Raw genomic sequence first — 16,730 nt, 5'->3', positions numbered from 1 at the left:
GTTTCTGCTTCTCTGTCAGTGCAGGTATTGTGGCTGGGCTCGTGCACTTACAATTTCTCTTGTCAATATTAGCTGCATTGATGGTGTTTTTTTGTCTTTAGTGCAGAAGGAAAGTAACCGTAACATATATTCATACGATGCTAATTATTACCGGATTGACATGTATTGTCTTGTCAATAGATTGCACTTTTAAAATGTGTTGAGTGTCAAAGTCTGAAAAAAGAGATGTCGAAGTAGGAAAACTTTGCTTCTTGATATAAAAATGAAGGTCCCAAACAGTGGTGTGGAGGCACCAGTTTTTATTAACACAACTATCTCTGAACATCGGACACCATGTTTCTCACTTCTTATTGTCAACACACAAAACAGCACAACTCAAGGAAACCTGTAAGCCTGGCCTCTGCTGGCCTCTTAATTACCATCCAGTAGTAAACAACAATCATCTCAATTTCAAGATACCACATCCCTTCCCTTTAAGATGTTATCTAACTTTCAAACATCGAGACAGGGTATAACACATGGAATTTGACTCAGGACAGAATAACATGAATAACATCACACAAATAAATTCTTTTTTTCGTTCTTTTTTTAACTAACTGAGAATGCACATCCTTCCCGTGAGATCCAGAGCTCATTGTTGCTCTATTCCTGGAAAGATCTCATTCTAACAAAATCCTTGAGATTTTCTGGTAAATATGTCTCTCTTTGAGAGTGTCGCAACACCGGTGCAACTGGTGACTCAGGTGTAACCTGAGGGGGAGTCACTGGTTTTGGGTCATATGACTCATCTAGAAGTGGGGTTGTAGAGTCCACACTTAAAGGCGTGTCATAATTTTCAGCAGTTTTCCATCTTTGCGCAGCTCCGGGTCTGCATCAGGTTCCCCTGGAACAATGTCTTTCAGTCTTGCTCGAACTTGATCCACATCCTCTTCATAGTTTGACAGTTCCCATGCTGGTGTTGTGCGACATGGTACCTGATGAGCTCAACACCATTTTGGACCATAGGAATAGTTTCTGATGAACACCTTGTCTCTTGATCCAAAACTTCTCAATGTTTGTTTTTGTGTCATGATGGTCTTTCTGTTTCAGTGTTTTCTCATGTACTCTTGTTTTCACATCCGGCATGAGAAACTCAAATGCTGATCGAAGTCTCCGTGACATTATCAGTTCTGCTGGTGACAAACCTGTTGTTGCATACGGTGTAATTCAATATCTGAACAGAAATCTTAACAGTTTTGTTTGGAGGGTGTCACCTTTGATCTTCTTCATCCCCTCTTTAAAAGTCTGCACTGCTCTTTCAGCTAGACCATTTATGGATGGATGTAAAGGTGCAAATCTTACATGGTCAATTCCAATTTTAAATGTCTCAAATTTTGCACTTGTGAAACATGTCCCATTGTCTGACACCAACATCTTTGGATGACCAAACACACTGAAACTCTGTCTTAATTTTTTTATGGTGATTTGTGAAGTAGCCAATTTCACCAGATACGGGTCCTTCCACTTTGAATGAGCACCTACCACCATGTTAAACGTCTCACCAAGGAACGGCCCGGCATAGTCCACATGGATTTTGGACCAGGGTGTTTCGGGCCATCCCCAGGGGTGTAATGGTGCAGCTTGTGGCGATTTGTGATGTTTTTGACATCCCATAAGCTTCCCATAACTGCAACTCCCTTTTGATGCTTTCATCCATACCTGGCAACCAGAGATATGTCCTTGCTAAACCTTTCATCTTTGACATGCCTGTGTGAGTCTGATGCAGGAGCTTCAGGATTTTGTCTCTGCCTTTGGTGGGAATAACCATTCTAGCTCCTCAGAACAGATGTAGCCCACTTATAAAAAGGACTTATTTTTCCTACAGGTTTTAAAGGGTTAATTTCCCTGCAGGCAATTAAAGGGTTAATTTTTCATTTGTGGTAAAGACAGTTTGGCCCTCCAGGCATACCATGCAGGACTCTGTGGAGGGTGCCATCTTGTGTCTGTGTGTTTTTTTCTTGCAAGCACGAGGCAGAGAAGGAGCTGCGTGACCATCAGAGAAAGATCGGCAGTGTTATAGAAGGAAGAAGAAAAATAAGTTGAAGAATTAGAAGAAGCTACTTTTTGTTTTTTTGAGATCGGTTACGTTGTGTGCCGAAAGAACATTTTCAGAGCGGCTACGTTGTGAACGTGTCGTGTTTAAGAATTCTTGGAAACTCCGAATTGTTTTGATGACCCTCAATTGTAGCTCGGACTACAATTCTTCGTTGGAAGTCGATGCCAAGCCAGGCGTAGAACGAGAGTATCCTGTTGAAGATTCAAGTACAGAAACCTTTGTTGTGGCCAGCTGTTACTGATTCCCATCAACAGGATTGAACCCAATCTGACAGGACAAGAGATAAGGAATATTCCTATGCACATTCACTTATCCCACCCGGGTAGAGAACAAATTGAGTGCACAAACGAGACAAAGGACAATTTATTTTATACAATTTTTTTATAAAGCTGATTTGTTTTGTAAAAGAAATTCAGTTTTAGGAGGAAATTATTGTTTATGTTGTTGTTCTATTTTGTGTTGTGAAAGGTAATGGAATAAACCTGCCCTCTGTTATTTTAAACCATTGTTGTTTTTCTTCTCTTCCTACATAGAACCTAGTAACTTTGTGTAGCTTTTGCTGGTTAAGTTTGACACAAGTGCTACACACACATCCACCCCTCACACTTAGCTCCATTTTCCTTTGTTGATATGGTTTTAGGCGGGCATCCGGTTTCACCAGCCATCTTTTTAATATGTACTCATGGACTTTGGACAGAAGGACATCCGTAGATATCCATAGTTTAATCTGTCTGGTGTCTGCCCAGCACCTCAGTTAAGTTGTTTAGGTGGCCTGCCTCATCCTTGCCATACACCAGGATGTTATCTAAGTGTAATAGTAGTAGTAAATGGCCAGCCAATTCTTTTCTTAAAAACTTTTAGGTTTAGGTTTTTAGGTTACAGTTCTGATGTGTTTTGATGGTTTTCCTCCAGTGACTATTGACTGTTTTTGCAGTTAATGTAGCTGTTCATGGGCCGTTACTTTATATGTTGTTGTGTTTAACCCTTGTGCTATCTTAGATGACCCCACCCTTACTTTGACGTGTTCTCCCTACAGAATCGTCCCCCTAGGGACGATTCTGAACTCACCTCAAGTTCTAAGTTCTTGTTTGTTCCTGTAAAAATCAGTAATAAAAACCAGGTCATTGAACTCCAAGCCCTAGTTGATTCCCGAGCTGAACATAGTCTAATCGACCAACGCCTCGTTCAGGATCTCTCACTTTCTGTCGATACCCTCACTACTCCTATCAATGCTGCCGGTTTGGGAGGTAAACAACTCACTCGTATAACGAAGCGCACTAGTCCAGTTCTCATTTTTACCTCCGGAAATCACCGTGAATTCCACCAGTTTTTTGTTACCAAGTGCCCTCAAACACCCATAATTTTAGGCTTTTCATGGCTCCAGTTACATAATCCTCTTATTGACTGGAATGCTCCTCGTGTTGTTAACTGGAGCACTTATTGCATGGCTAACTGCCTACACTCCGCCATGCCGACTACTAATTTACCTGACCCTGGTCTAGTTAAGGATGTTGACCTCACTAATGTTCCCTCCTGTTACCACGACCTCCGTTCCGTTTTCTCTAAATCCAAAGCCAGTGCTCTACCTCCTCATCGCCCCTACGACTGCTCCATCGAACTGTTAAATGGGGCCTCCCTTCCTAAGGGGAAGCTTTATAATCTTTCCGGGCCCGAAAAAAAGCTGTGGAAAATTATATACAAGAAGCCCTCTCTTTGGGTCATATCCATCCTTCATCTTCTCCTGTAGGCGCCGGGTTTTCTTCGTGGAGAAGAAGGATAAGTCTCTCAGACGATGCATTGATTTCCGTGAGCTCAAACAAATTACAGTCAAGGACAAATATTCCCTTCCATTACTGGAATCCATGTTTGACTTGGTTCAACAAGCTAAAATTTTCTCCAAACTCGACCTCCACAACGCCTATCACCTGGTGCGTATGCGCGAAGGGGACGAGTGGAAGATGGCGTTTAACACCCCGTTTGGGCATTATGAATACCTGGTTATGCCGTTTGGACTTACCAATGCCCATGCGGTTTTTCAGCGCTTAGTTAACGACGTCCTAAGAGATTTCCTCAACAGATTTGTTTTTGTCTATTTCGACAACATTTTAGTTTACTCCTCCGACCCCTCTCAGCATGAGCATCATGTCCGCCTAGTTCTCGAAAGGCTGCTCGAAAACCAGCTCTACGTCAAGGCCGAGAAATGTGAATTTCACGTGTCCACCATTCCATTTCTGGGCTACATCATAGAGGCTGGCAATATCCGCCCTGATCCAGCTAAAATAGAGGCAGTAACTCAGTGGGAAGTTCCCCGGACCCGGAAGAAACTTCAACAATTTCTTGGGTTCGCCAACTTCTATCACCGGTTTATCCGCAATTACAGCAGCATTGCTGTCCCGCTCACCCAACTCACCTCAGTCAACCAAGTTTACTCCTGGAACCCGGAAGCTGATGCGGCTTTTAATAAACTCAAGTCCCTTTTTGTATCTGATCCAATACTCATTCAACCAGACGTAACTAAACAATTCATTGTGGAGGTAGATGCTTCTGATTCCGGTGTGGGAGCTGTCTTGTCCCAATGCGAAGAAGGCTCAGGAAAACTCAAACCATGCGCCTATTTTTCCCTTCCGTCACTGGCTGGAGGGAGCGGAACAACCTTTCCTAGTGTTAACCGACCATAAGAACCTTGCATACCTGCGTAGCGCTAAACGCCTCAATTCTCGTCAGGCCCGCTGGTGTTTGTTTTTCGACCGTTTCCATTTCTCCATCACTTATCGACCCGGTAGCCGCAACGTCAAACCGGATGCTCTGTCTCGAAAATACAACACCTCCGACAATAACTCTGATTCTCCGATCCTGCCCTCTTCTTGTTTTATTGGCAACCTCACCTGGGAAGTCGAGAGCAAGGTTCTCCAGGCTCAAGGCAAGATCCCTGATGGCATCTCCTGTCCTCCTCACACCCTTTTTGTCCCGGACTCTTTAAGATCTGAAGTACTCACGTGGGGGCACACGTCTCGCATCGCCTGCCATGGGGGGTTTACCGTACCACCAGACTACTCAAGCGACGCTTCTTCTGGCCCACCATGGAGCGTGATCAAGGAGTCAAGGAGTATGTCGCGGCCTGTGCCACCTGTGCTCGCTCCAAAACCTCCAACCAACCACCCTCAGGACAGCAACTGGCTCTGCCCACACCCAGCCGTCTCTGGTCGCACATCGCGTTGGATTTTGTCACCGGACTTCCACCTTCACAAGGCCATACGTTGATCCTGACTGTTATAGACCGTTTTTCTAAATCAGCTCAGTTTATGCCTCTGCCTTAGCTCCCTTCTGCCTCTGAAACGGCCGACGTTCTCATCAACCAAGTCTTCCGCCATCATGGAATCCCCTGTGACATTGTGTCGGACCGGGGACCTCAATTCACGTCACAGGTCTGGAGAGCTTTCTGTTCCGCTCTGGGAGCCTCTGTCAGCCTTACGTCAGGCTACAGCCCCCAATCTAACGGCCAGGCAGAACAGGCAGACCAAGAACTGGAGGCGGCTCTCAGGTGTCTGGTGGCCCAAAACCAAGAAGACTGGTCTAAGTTCCTGGTGTGGGTGGAGTATGCCCATAACAGCCATCCTTCCACAGCTACTGGCATCTCCCCCTTTGAGGCCTACCTGGGTTACTCACCCCCTCTGTTTCCTTCTCAGGAATTGGATCTGGCAGTGCCGTCGGTCCAGCTCCACCTCCAACGGTGTCGGGACATCTGGCTGCAGACCAGGGCGGCTCTCCTTCACACTAAGGAGAGCAACTGCCAGATAGCCAACCGCCACAGGGGGGTGAGTCCCAATTACCAGCCTGGCCAGAAGGTTTGGTTATCTGCCCGTAATATTCTTCTCCAGGCCTCTTCACGAAAATTGGCCCCCAAGTTCATCGGACCCTACACTATTGAATGGGTCATCAACCCCACGTGTGTCAGGCTACGTCTTCCAGCCGCTCTCAAGAATCACCCCACGTTCCACGTCTCCCAGGTCAAGCCAGTCACAAAGAGCACGCTGTGCCCGCCGTCCACGTCCCCGCCGCCCGCCCGTACCATCGACGGCACCCTCGCTTTCACTGTCAGCAGGATCCTGGACGTTGTTCTTGTTCTGGATGCTCTTGGATCTCCCGTTCCCTGATTCTGGACCATACCCTGATCGACGACTTTTTTTTAAATTTTTTTTACTTGTTCTGTCCAACAGCTGAGCAAACAGATTAGAGCTGAAGGCTTTTTGTGATTTTACTATCACAAAAAGAGGTTATATAGCTTCGAGAAACTAGAGTTAGAGTTTAGTATGTGTGGGGAGGGAGAGGGGAAGAATGTGAGGGGGGGGGGGGGTGGAAGAGAGTAAAAGGAAGAAAGGTGAAAAGGTGGGGGATACAAGCACTGATTTGAATAAGTTATTATTTTAAGCTGTAACAATTATACCAGATCTGTTCGCGGAGTAGTAGTCCTGGAAGTCTGGAAGGCCTAGTCCATCTCTATCTTTAGTTTTTTTAATAGTTCTTAAACTGATCCGTGGGGGTTTACCTTCCCAGAGGTATTGGGAAATGAATGAGTCTAATGATTTGAACCAAGTAGTTGGAGGTTTGGAAGGAATCATTGAAAACAGGTAGTTATTTTTGGGAGAATCGTCATTTTTATGGTTGCAACTCTTCCGATTAGAGAAATGGGTAGAGTTTTCCATCTAGTGAGATCAGCCTCGGTTGTTTTATGTAGTTGGGTGTGGTTTAGCTTGAATAGATCAGAAAGCCTAGAGGAGATATTTATACCTAAGTACTTTATGTTTCCTGTTTGTATTTTAATAGATAACGAATTTAGATAATTGCAATTAATTGGTAGAATTGTGCTTTTAGACCAGTTTATGGAGTATTCTGAAACTGAGGAAAATCTATTAATTAGGGAGATGATTTGGCAGATGGAAGATTGTGAATTTGGAGTAAATAGTAAAACATCATCTGCATAAAGACTTATTTTGTGTTCTAAATTTTTGGTTTGAATGCCTTCAATGTCTCGACTTTGCCTAATTGCAGCAGCTAGAGGTTTAATAAATAGTGCAAATAAAGACGGAGATAGTGGACAGCCTTGTCTGGTTCCTCTTTGTAAATTAAAGCTTGGAGATGTTTGATCATTTGTTCTGATACGAGCATTAGGAAAGGCATATAATATTTTAATCCAGTTAATAAATAATTTTTCCAAAGCCAAATTTGTTCAGGGTGGCTATTAAAAATTTCCAGTTGATCCGATCAAATGCCTTTTCTGCGTCCAGTGACAAAATGGTTGCTTCTCGGTTGTTGATGGTTGTATAATCTATGAGGTTGATTAATCTGCGCATGTTAGTAGATGAATGTCTACCCTTTATAAAACCTGTTTGGTCAGGATGTATTAGAGAGGGAACTACCTTCTCCAGCCTTCCTGCCAAGGCTTTGCTTATTTAGATTATTTTAAGATCTGCATTAATCAGCGATATGGGTCGATAGCTGGATGGTGATGTGAGATCTTTTCCAGGTTTCAGAAGTAAGATAATATTAGCAGAATTCATATTTGGAGGTAGATAATTGTTATCCTTAATTTCTATTGTCATTCTGAGAAAAATGGGAGCTAAGATTTGCCAAAACTCTTTATAAAATTCTGCTGGGAAGCCGTCTGGTCCTGGGGATTTTTTACTAGGCATGTTGGTCAATGCATTATGTAGCTCTTCTTTGGTAAAAGGGGACTCCAGGGCTGTGATTTGTTCCTCTGTTGGTCTAGGCAAATCTATGCTATTGAGAAAACTATTAATGTCATTGTCAGAAGGATTAATTTGGGATGAGTAGAGAGATTGGTAAAAGTTTTTAAAAACAGAATTTATTGCAGCTGGATCATGCGTTGCGTTTCCTGTTAGGTCTATGAATGATAAAATAGTTGTCTTCTCTTTGTTTATTTTGAGTTGATTTGCCAAAATTTGCCACAGGATTTCCTCTCTGCTTTTTGCAGATGATGTTGTCCTGTTAGCTTCATCGAGCCAGGACCTCCAGCGTGCATTGGGGCAGTTTGCGGCCGAGTGTGAAGCGGCTGGGATGAGGGTCAGCACCGCTAAATCTGAGGCCATGGTCCTTGACCGGAGAAAGGTAGTTTGCCATCTCTCGGTGGGTGGAGTGTCCTTGCCCCAGGTGGAGGAGTTTAAATACCTTGGGGTCTTGTTGACGAGTGAGGGAAGATCGGAGCGTGAGATTGACAGGCGGATCTGAGCAGCGTCCGTAGTTATGTGGTCGCTCTATCGGTCCGTCGTGGTGAAGAGAGAGCTGAGCCGAAAAGCAAAGCTCTCAATTTACCGGTCGATCTACGTTCCAGTACTCACCTATGGTCATGAGCTATGGGTCATGACCGAAAGAACGAGGTCCCGAATACAAGCGGCTGAAATGAGCTTCCTCCGTAGGGTAGCTGGGCGCTCCCTTAGAGATAGGGTGAGAAGCTCGGTCACCCGCGGGGAGCTCTGAGTAGAACCGCTTCTCCTCCACATCGAAAGGAGCCAGCTGAGGTGGCTCGGGCATCTAGTCTAGATGCCCCCTGGACGCCTCCCTGGAGAGGTGTTCCGGGCATGTCCCACTGGGCGGAGGCCCCGGGGAAGACCCAGGACACGCTGGAGAGACTACGTCTCTCGGCTGGCCTGGGAACGCCTCGGGGTCCCCCCAGAGGAGCTGGAGGAAGTGGCTGGGGTGAGGGAAGTCTGGGCATCTCTGCTCAGTCTGCTGCCCCCGCGACCCGGTCCCGGATAAGCGGAGGAAGATGGATGGATGGATGGATGATTTGCCAAAAATTTCCCAGATTTATTACTGTGATCAAACCTCTCCAAGCGTAGTCTCTGTAATAAAAACTGTGTTCTTTGATTAGTTATTTCATTTAATTCAATTCTTACTTTCCTTATTTGTTGTAGAGTTTGTTCATCCGGAAAGTTGCTGTAGGTCTCCTCTAACAGTCTGATTTTTTGCTCTAAATCCAATAGTTTAGAGTTTTCTTTTCTTTTTTTGTGGGATGAGAAGGCGATTATTTTTCCTCTCATGACTGCTTTCCCGGCCTCCCATAAAAGGCATGAGGAAATACCTGGGTGGTCATTATTTTGAAGATATGAAGACCATTCTTTAGCAAAGAAATCTATAAAGTTAGGGTCTCTGAGCAACGATGTATTGAACCTCCAGCTCCTTAATGAAGGTGGTGATGTTTTGTTTTTAAGAGTCAGGGAAACTGGTGCGTGGTCACTGATAGTAATGGGGTGGATCTGTGCTTCCGTAGCTATGCTCAACAAGGAGCTGTTAACCAAGAAATAATCTAGCCTGGAGTATGATTGATGAACTGTGGAAAAAAAGGTATAAGCTCTTTTTGTGGAGTGGAATAAACGCCAAATATCACAAAGACCAAAATCCTCCATGTACTGTTTAACAGTGTTTGTGGATTGCCAGATTCTAAGATTTCCTGTGTTATTTAGCCTATCCATCTCTGGATCTAAACACATGTTGAGGTCACCCGCAATAATTAGCGATTTGTCTGTTTGTTCAGATAGCGCAGAGAAGAAGGAATGAAAGAATTTAGGGTCATCTACATTGGGGGCGTACACATTAGCTAAACATAGCTGCATATTTTGAGTGGAAAGAGTGACTATTATAAATCTTCCTTCTGGGTCTATGACTGCACTAGTTTCTGTGAATTTAATTTCCCTATTTATCATAATTGCTACTCCTCTCTGTCTAGAATTATAACAGGCTGAATATACGTTGGGAAAATCTGCTGTGGCGAGAATATTCACTGAGGAATTAGACATATGAGTTTCTTGAAGAAACGCAAAATCAGTTTTGAGATCTTTTAATTTGGTCATTATTTTCAGTCTCTTCTCTCTGGTTCCTGCTCCGTGCACATTCCAAGTAACTAACCTTAGGGTGGACATGCTGCTGTTGAGGTGATTGCTAAAACTGTATGTTATTGATTGATGCAAAAATGAGTATATATGTAAACATTGTGTGCTTGATGTTGCTATGAGGCTTTATGTGTAATGTACAGTGCATGTGATGTAATGCTGGACATGCTGAGTGTCTGAGTGTGTTGTGCAGATCAGTACTATTGTAGAGTGGCTGAGTTATGTGGCAGCTTAGGTGAGCTGAAGGTAATAGTGTGTGAAAAAAGAAAAAAGGGAAAGGAGTGCAGAGGGCGTGATAATTAAGGAAACAGGGAGGGTAGAAACAGAACAAACCTATCATAAACAGGTTTGAAGCTGCTGAGGAGATTGGTGGTGATTTTACCTAAAGTGGAAAACCTTTATGCCCCGTGAGTTATGCCCAGTGTGTCACATATAAGCATAAACTGACACCTGTGCAGAGAGTGTAAAGGCTGTGGATACATATCTGATTTAGAAGAGCCAGGGAGTGACATTTGGGTCGCGGTGGAGCTGTCCGTTTACATAGAGTCGGTCCACAGAGATGACAGCGTGGGCCCCTTCATTCAGAAATTTCTTCCTGATGGGGAACAGGATCCTTCGACGCTCCAAGATTTCTTTGGGGAACTGGTCATCCATCCTGAAGTCGGTTCCCCGGAGCTCCCTGCCAAGGCGCCTCACCTCTTCCTTCTCCTTGTGAAGGACAAACTTGGCCACGATGGGTCTGGGCCTGCGGTTCCCAGATCTCGCTGCTCCCATGCGATGCACACGGTGAAAGTTTATGGTTTTAACTTTTTCCTCTGGAAGCTTTAGCTGGGTTTGAATAAAGTTTTTAATTTTTTCCTCTGCGTTTTCTTCTGGCGTTTCTGGTATTCCCATGACCACCAGGTTATCTCTCATGGATCTTGATTGAAGATCCAGAATGGACTCTTTGATCTTCTTATTTTCCTCAGAGAGTCGGATCATTCCATCAGAAAGAGAACTTACCGACTCTCTCAGTGCTGAATTCTCCGCGGTCAGGGTTTCCACTTGTTTTTGGGAAAATTCTAGAGCTTCCTTGATCTCTTGAAATTCCCGGTGAAGAACTTCCAGGAGGGAAAGACGGCTGTCAAAGCTGGATAGTTTGGCATCAATGCCAAGAAGCATATCCCACGCGTTAGATTCGAACTCCGTCTTCGGTGAAGAAGCCCCGGTGATTCTTCGGCTCGACTCCGCTTGGTGGGGGCTTGGCTGACTGAGGGGTTTTTCCCATGACGAAACGCTCGTATTGCTCGTCGATGTAGCTTGTCAGGCTGTCCAGATCCTCCTCGCTGCTGCAGCTCTCCAGGTCGTTCGGTTTACTTTGGAAAAATTCGGGGGGTGGGGGGGAATGACACTGGGACGAATAACGAAAAAAAAGAAGAGGGGAGAAAAAAAGATATGCCACTGGCTTGTTTGTTTTAGTTTCCCAGGATTAAATCATCTTATTTTCCACCAGGTCTCGAGCAGGTCCGCGTCACAGCGTCATGCGAACCCGGAAGCTGTGCTGATCGACGACTTTTACCGTGACCATCCTGACCGTTGTCTGGGACCGCCAGGTGGCGGTCGTTGAGGGGGGGGTACTGTCACGGTGGCCTGTCAGTTACTCTCCCCCTCCCCCGCCTTCTCTGCCTTGGATGCGACCAGCTGTACTCACTCACCTCATTACTGCCTCAGCCTTCATAAGGATCCCTTGGACCTTCAGTCGACGCCAGTTCGTTGTTCCTCCAACGGTGCTTAGTCTGGCCAAGCCACGCTCCAGTATGTTATCATGCTCCATGTCACTAATTGTTCCTCTTGCTTTGCCTCAGGAAAATCCAGCTCTGGTACTCACCTGGTCGCAATCCTCTGGTCTCACGTGCTTCGCTCCTGGACCCGCTCTGCAAGACTCCTCCAGCCAGCCGACGCTCCTCACCCTGGGAAAAACGCCACTACTCACCTTCTGCCAAATTAAACCTCCTAAACCTACCTCTTAGTCTAAGTCTCCTCCCGGGTTTCAGCGTTTGGGTCACTCCGTTTTTATGCCTCACCATGACAGCTACATTGTTTTGAATTGGTTGATTGCTTGTTTTACTGGCTCCGTACGGGACTTTTGTATGTTTTGGTTTCTTTTTTGTTTCAGAGCCACCTGCAACAGTGACTGGTACTCAAATGAAGGTTAACCTTTTTTGTGTTGTGTTGTTTCCCGTGGGCTCTGGGTTCTGTCCACTTTCTACACCTGCATCTGAGTGGGGTGTTTTGGTTGATTTGTTTTTTTGAGTTACCAGCTCTTTTTTTGCAGTTGGGCTCTGAGCCCTTAGTGGTTTTATCCCAAGTGTGGTTTTTTGGTCTGTGTTTTAAACACTATTTATAATACATCCTTTTAAACTTTGGAACCACATCTTTGCTTGGTCTGAGTCCCTATTTTTATTGTTCCTGAACCACTGGCCTTGCCACATTTACACAATCGGCTGACGCCTAGCACCGCCAAAAATTTCAACAGAGCTATGGCTATCAAGACAATTTCCCCGTTAAGAGATCAACAACATTCTAAAGTCTTATTTCAGTCAGACAACTCTTGCAGAAGAACATTTATTTCACGACATCTTTAGGTTTTCACAACATCTTTAGGATGACATTCACAATTTGATTCACAACTTCGTTTTGGCATAAGGCTCCGTTCAATTCCTTGAGACAATTATTTTTCCATACACTTTCGGGTAACAACCCCCGTAACGGAGCCCACAGGTGGAAGCCGGGGAGGAGGGAGGGGCAAAGAATGAGCGCTGAAGGTAAGAGAGAATGAACAATTGTACACCTGACTTAAATAGGACGCTAAGCAGGTGGGTTAATTAACAGACCCGCCCTAGGGGAGTAACCTGCAATTCTGCCGAGTGTCTGCCCGAAATGCGACGAGTCGCTTATTTCAGCAGACAACTCTTGCAGAAGAACATTTATTTCACGACATCTTTAGGTTTTCACAACATCTTTAGGATGACATTCACAATTTGATTCACAACTTCGTTTTGGCATAAGGCTCCGTTCAATTCCTTGAGACAATTATTTTTCCATACACTTTCGGGTAACAACCCCCAACACCAAGATCATCCAGAAGAAGAAGAAAATGTAAATGTATAATGTATAATCAGTGTGTAAATAAGATGAGGTGTGTTTTCGGCAGCATTCCATTTTCACTTCATTTCATTTCATTTCATTTCATTTTCCAGTATGACTGCTATGTGTTTACCCGGCACCATTGACCGTTTGGCCGCTCCCTTCGAGAACCACTCTACGAAGGGAACATGCTATCTAGTGTATCTGCTATGTGTTTACCCGGCACCATTAACCGTTTGGCCGCTCCCTTCGAGAACCACTCTACGAAGGGAACATACTATCTAGTGTATCTGCTATGTGTTTACCCGGCACCATTGACCGTTTGGCCGCTCCCTTCGAGAACCACTCTACGAAGGGAACATGCTATCTAGTGTATCTGCTATGTGTTTACCCGGCACCATTGACCGTTTGGCCGCTCCCTTCGAGAACCACTCTACGAAGGGAACATGCTATCTAGTGTATCTGCTATGTGTTTACCCGGCACCATTGACCGTTTGGCCGCTCCCTTCGAGAACCACTCTACGAAGGGAACATTCTATCTAGTGTATCTGCTATGTGTTTACCCGGCACCATTGACCGTTTGGCCGCTCCCTTCGAGAACCACTCTACGAAGGGAACATGCTATCTAGTGTATCTGCTATGTGTTTACCCGGCACCATTGACCGTTTGGCCGCTCCCTTCGAGAACCACTCTACGAAGGGAACATGCTATCTAGTGTATCTGCTATGTGTTTACCCGGCACCATTGACCGTTGGGCCGCTCCCGTTCACCAGGGGAGCATACTATCTGAAGAGAGAGAAAAAAAGAAGACTGGAGGGGAGCCAACAAGATTACACAACCTGATTCAATTTAAACACCATGCATTTTATACTCATCATTCGCGGCTTCTACTTGAGGGAGGACTTCTCTTAAGATAATTATTTTCCTTACGCTTTAGGGTAACAAAAACCCCCAACGCCAAGATCATCCAGAAGAGAAAATGTGAATGTATAATCAGTGTGTAAATAAGATGAGGTGTGTTTTCGGCTGCATTCCATTTTCACTTCACTTCATTTCATTTTCCAGTATGACTGCTATGTGTTTACCCGGCACCATTGACCGTTTGGCCGCTCCCATTCACCAGGGGAGCATACTACCTCAAAGAGAGAGGGAAAGAAATGAAATGGGAGCCGACATAAGAAGTACTCCTACCTGATCTTAGAACGTAAAGCCCACGTCCGCAAAACGCTGGCGGAACTATAATTTTAGCCGCCATGGACGACCCTAGGATGACACAAACTTACATCCAATACAATGCTCCCGATGACATCCTATGCCATGAATGAAATAACCCCATATTTGAAGCTTCCATCACATACTATGACGGGGTTAACGGCCATAAACATTTCATCTGGCATAATATTCACACAAGCTTAGTAAAATCCATTATTCTAAGCTGCCATCACACTATGACGGGCTCGACGCCATTATATACACATCATGCATGCTACTCACGCAGGCTTAATAACTGCCATTATTACGAACTCCAACGACAATACCACAACGAGCTTAACGGCCACAAAGTTTTCTCCCATTTGGCATACCAATTAAAATGATTGAATTGATACAACTTAGAGCAACCTAAATTTTGAGGCTTCCACCTGACAAATAATTTTCTTTCAACATTTATAATCCAAGAATTTCACACTCATTCTGCAGCTGACATAGATTGATTCAAGCCAGAAGTGTCCTTGGAACGCAGAGGAGGTCCACCACCCCTTCACTTTCAGTGCAGCAATAGGTACGTTGAGCAGTCATCGTTGCAGCACCAGATCAGGGAATGCATGGGTGACATCATTTCCTGGAAACGGAGAAGCTGATCGGGGCGTGAGGGTTCGCAGGCTCAGGATGCGATGCATAGATAAAAAAAACAAAGCAGTATTAGTCTTGACAAGAATATATAAATAACCCAGAAATTGATCAGTTTCAAAATGATTGAGATAAATTAAATAACAGTGCTTTTAAAAACAAATCTGAGAAAGTGAAATTTAGTAGATAGTTAAGGTAAAGACCCATTGTGGATTTATCGCACCCTAGAAACCACCATAATTACAAATTCCAACAGTGAAATAATAGTGAAATATATGACCTGCACGGAATCTTAACACCAATTTTTTGTTTTATATATTCCAATGATAAAAGTAACCTTTGACAGTTTCAGAGGGACGCACCTTCAGGAGGCCATCGAGGAGTAGGAGTAGTAGATGGGAAGAGTAGCCAAGGAGATTTGTAGATGAGGAAGGTCAACATCCCACGTAGCAGAGGATTACAGCTCGGCTGGATTTGATGCCTTGTATATGATATTAATGGTTCTCAAATTTTTTTATTTAGCCAAGGGCGACTGGATACTGCAAAAGAGAACTTGAGAGCCATGAGGGATCATGGTTTTGATATTATTTTTGCTAGACTGAACCTTAAGCATTCAGAGGCGGAGTATAACAAGCCTCCAAATGGGGATGCATCTAGCAGAGTGCCATCTGCTTAGAAAAGGCAGACCGAAGACTGACTTGTGGACACAAGATTTAACTCTTGAACTAAGCTTGAGAGCGCAAGTGATATATTTCCTATGGTCAGGGTAGAAGTTGCTCAAAGTGTTAATTAACCAAGTCAACCGATGACACAATACTATCATTCAATATTGAAACAGCCTTAATATAATCTCCAAGGATGAAATAACCGGACGACCCCTTAAGAACCATCAGAGCTGTAGATTCTGGCGGCCGGTCAAACACAAACCACTCTTCTTAAATCCTTTTCCCCCAAACCAGAAGGCGCAGACACAGGAGAACAAGTGGAGGAAGCCTGAAGACACAACAGTCATCACAAAACCACTCCAGGCATAGAGAGGGAAAGATCAAACGCAAAACACGAAAATCCAGAACAGGAACACGCGGCCCAGGATCGAACTACCCCCAGCCGAGAAAACAAGGCCGCGACGAGACCGACACACTCACTAATGCGGCTGACGCAAGTCCCTGAGGACAGGGCAGGACCCACTGGGGTACACAGAGCAGGGAAAAAACAGGCGGAGCAGAACGTGCGGGGCAATGAATGAGGATCGCTGAGTGAATAAAATGAGCCATAGACGCTGCATAAGAGAGACCAATCATAAGGGAAAATGTCCATAGAGCAGAGACGGGTCCAAGAAACACTGATTCACATTCCAACTAACCAGCAGCTACAACAACGAAGAAAACAAACAGAAGAACCGCCATAATAATAAAGCCAGCATCAAATTAAAGACAATCAAGATTTACACACAGCTCCCAAAGAACAAAACAGCAATAGAAAACAAATGCTAAAAGCCACGATAAATTCAGCCAGCATGAGAAACCTGTCCAAACAAGGACTGCCAGCCTTCACAACCACAGAAAGGACCCCACGACCCCTGAAAAAAAAAAAAAAATAAAACAACCGGACGACGCAGAACTACGCAGCAGAAAAAGAATCAGAAGTGCATCATAAAGGACCCGGAAAAAACTACAATTCCCAGGGTCCTTAGGGGCGTGACGTCACCGAAGTAAACAGGAAGTGAGACGCAGCCATAGAAAACTACATGGGAA

The sequence above is a fragment of the Oryzias latipes genome, chromosome 1 (genome assembly GCF_002234675.1).
Source record: "Oryzias latipes chromosome 1, ASM223467v1".
Lineage (NCBI taxonomy): Eukaryota > Metazoa > Chordata > Actinopteri > Beloniformes > Adrianichthyidae > Oryzias > Oryzias latipes.
Note: the sequence above shows the minus strand (reverse complement) of the source record.